The sequence below is a fragment of the Haemorhous mexicanus genome, chromosome 22, assembly GCF_027477595.1.
Source record: "Haemorhous mexicanus isolate bHaeMex1 chromosome 22, bHaeMex1.pri, whole genome shotgun sequence".
In the NCBI taxonomy this organism is placed as follows: Eukaryota; Metazoa; Chordata; class Aves; order Passeriformes; family Fringillidae; genus Haemorhous; species Haemorhous mexicanus.
In genome coordinates, this window is record NC_082362.1 from 4,230,037 (window position 1) to 4,234,000 (window position 3,964).

Below are 3,964 nucleotides of genomic sequence, written 5' to 3' on the forward strand. Positions count from 1 at the left end.
CTTTTAGTCTTTGTTATGCTCTTATTCAAGCCAGCAAGGAGCTATGAATCAAACAAAAAACCCAATGAAATGCTACCTCCTTTTTCCCAATTTCTCTATTCACAAGGAGTTTTCAGAGCATTTTTCTTTATGATGCATATCCATGGTAATGGCCAACCTCTACATACAATATATGAAGAAATAACTTAGATTTTACTACTCACAAGTAAACTCAATCAGGGCTTATTCAAAAATGAGATTCCTTAGAGCAAACTACTTATGAATCAATAAAATCACAGCAAAACCAAGTGCTAGGGGATAGACAGGAACACAGAACTGCTCAGCAAACTGATACTATTTGCTGGTGACAACCTGGATCTGGAAAGCCTTTAAAACACTTAGCCTTTACTGTTTGCTAGATATAAACTGCAAGAAACCCAAGCCTGCAAACATTAAAAAGGACATGTAAATGGCCCCTTTTTGCCTAACAGGAACTGGTTTTAAGCCTAAAAACTGATACTTCACAATGCTACCATTTAAAATGTCTCTCCACTGACTCTAGCTTGTAAAATTAGAGAAGCCTTGCAGAACATGTTACAGGGAGCTGTAACATGTCTATCTTACCATCAGCTTTTTGAGTTTGCCAGGAAGCTGAAGTAGGGGAGCAGATGATATTAACAATGTGAATCCACATTGGAAGACTCTACAGAACAGAAACTATCTACCAGTCTAATCTGTGATTTGTGTTGTGAAGGAGGAACTGGGGAAAAAGTCAAACAAAAGACATCATTTTCAAGAAAAGTAAGATGCTGAATGTGAAGCTTTGATCCTTTTTAAGGTGACAGAAAAAGTGCCAGGATTTCCTATTCTAATCATGAGATGAATTATTATGATAATATAGCCTTGCCAAGGGAAAGATTAATGCAGTAAGGACCACAGCAAATGGCTGTCAGAGCTGAACAGTCATTAGACCAGAAATGGTCTCAAAAAAGAGAAAGTAATCTAAATTCTTATTGCCCTTCCACTCAATGCAGAGATGGGAGAAATGGCTGCAGAGAGGCTGCATGCCAGGGACAGTAAAACAAATTCAAAAAACCAGTCTCACATATCTTGAGATCTTTTCCTCAAATGTGGTGCATGTTGCCTCAACAAAGAGTAGAACAAGGTGTTTGTGCATAGGCAGTACAGAAAGTAGCTATTAACAGAATAAAAGATCATTCATCTAGCAGGGAAAGGCTTCTCCCTCTTTCCAGACAGCCTGGTGTGTTTAAGGACAGGCAACATGAGATGGAAGCCAACAGAGTTCCCCTCTGCTGTGGCATGACAGCTCCATTTTCATGATGGGATTCCACAGAGTCTTTACTGCTGCAAGGAAACACTAAACTAGTTTATGCCTCAGTCACACACCTGCCCTCACCACCGTGGCCATGCTGGACATTTTGCAGCTGCACACAAGGTGATTTCACAGAGCAGTGTTAGAGCACTTCACACTGCCAGTGTTTCCCATAATGACACACACTACTTTTATAAACCAGGGTTGAATTTGTTGCCAGAATAAAGGAATCCAGGTCATTTCTGACAGCATACACCAAATCCTTTCTTTTCCAACCCACAGGCTCCTATGTTCTTTACAAGGAAAATCATGCACAAAGTATAGCAGACCACAGAAAACTTTCTTTCTTAAGTCAGGTAATTGCCACCAAGTGACCTAATGGTGAACAATACAGAATGATTTTGATTAACAGAATGTAATAGAAATAGAGTTGTTTCATATAACCTTTCAGTCTTCAGTGCTGTAGTTAGGTCCTCTATTAATAGAACTGTCAGAAAGTGTACTCATGCCTGAACTGACATCAGGTACAAAAAGTTGAGTGAGTGAATCTACTGCTGGCTTAACTGACATTGTGAACAAAGCCTACTTTTTATTCCTGAAAGAGAAATACCATCCACAATAGTGTCACTTCCCATCAACATGCCTGAATTCCAATTTGGGTAACTGTCTCTTAGCATAATAAGTTTACAAAATGCACTTGCACATGATAGCCTCCTATGGAAAGATTGTTTTTTAAGATTGAATGAACCTGACTAAAGCAATACAAAATACAAATACAAAATACATTTAGGAATTAGAGTCAACCTACAAAGAAGAAAGGCTTTCACAAAGACTTTCTTTCTGGCTAAGGACACCCTTATGAAATGAATTTCAGCGATGGTATCGTACACTATGGGATGTCCTCTGTCCTCCCAGTTTAATCATTGAAAAGGACACAGATTTAATCAGAACTGGAAGAATATCTGGGAATAGTATTCTGATTAATTGCACTAGCACAGTAATGAAACTCTCAGACTATACTGGGCCTTCCAAATTGGAGCACAGGAAATGATGTTACCATTGCTCATTCTCTTTCCTTTTGTTGCAAGCCAATTTTGGTGTTCACAAAACAAAGCCCTTGTAGTACAAAAATAAAATTTAAAAATTCCTTTTTATAAAGGATTTGAACATTTTGGCAAACTGATACAGGCTAAATCAGTTTGTAGTAACTTCTTTCTGCAATAGAGCAGAGAGTTTCCTGCTTTCTATCAGTGGTAATAATGCTTCAGCCAATTAGCCAGAAACTGCATATACTTGAGAACTGAAATATAAAATTAGGGAATCCAATGAAATGCTTAAAGCCAGAGGAACAGAGCAGCCCATATACTTTATTTTAGAATTGCACACACCTATTTATCACACTATCTTTTTCACAGTCAACACGTGAGCCTGCAGACAATTTGTATTTTTGTCAGGCTTCTTCTGGCAATTTACTTAGCTCCTTGGGATAAACTATCCTAATTTTCAGCTTTTTCCCTCTGCAGTACCTGTCCTCAGACTTGTAGTCATCCTTCAAAAGCCTGTTTTCTAAAGGTTTTTCTGGACATCCAAACCCAAGCCTAGGTCGCCTTTCAGGGATACACTAATAGAGGAAAGCCCCTTTGTTTAAGTGTAAGGGCTGATTTAGGATTTTTATCTCTCTTTTTCTTCCCTGGGCACATCCTCAGTGCAGTGGCACAGTGCTCCAAAGCATCCCCATCACACACAGAGACAAAAATGTACATTTTGCAGCAATCCTGAGTGAGCAACTTTTACCTGGCAGCTGGTAACCCTTTTAACCTGTTCATTTAGCTGCTTTTTGTAGCTGCTCCTCAAAACCCCCTGTATGTAGTGGGTTGGAAGATGGCAGCAGCCTGAGGGCCAGCAGGGCTCTGAGCACAGACACTGTTGTTTGTTACTTACTCCTGTATCTGACAGCCCTGTGGAGCTGCTGATGAGGGCACATGTGTCTCAGGGGCTGCTGTACCTCAAACCTCTCTCTCAGGTTCCACACCCTGCCATGGTCAGGGCCGCCTTTCACTGTCCCAGTTTGCTCCAAACCCTGTCCAGCTTGGCCTTGGACATTTCCAGGGATCCAAGGAGAGCCATGGCTTCTCTGGGCAACTCGTGGTAGGGCAGCACCACCACCCTCAAAAGGAGGCATTGCTTCCTAATAATGGCCTTCATGAGGGCCTTTGCAGATCCCAGAATTGTTAGGGTTGAGAGGGCTCTCTGGAGATCACCCAGTCTAACCCCTGCCAAGGCAGGGTCACCTGGAGCAGGTGACACACAGGAAGGTCTAGGTGAGTTTGGCATTTCTCCAGAGAGGCAGACTCCACGCCCTCCCTGCACAAGTCTGTCTCAGAGTTCTACCACGCTCACATAAAAAAGTTCTTCCTCAAGTTGAGGTGGAACTTGCTGTGCTTTAGTTTGTGTCCCTAAATGTCCTTCGTGAGGAGATTCCCCTCATGGAGCGCTCTCCCTTCCTCCCTGCTAACTCAAGCTTGACTCAGGAAGAGCAGGCAGGGACCTTCCCAACATGGCGGCCGAGCGCGGCTTCCCGCCCCTCAGCCGCTCTCAAGATGGCGGGGCGGAAGCCCGGCGGCCGGCCCGAATGCGCCTGCGCGGTCCCGA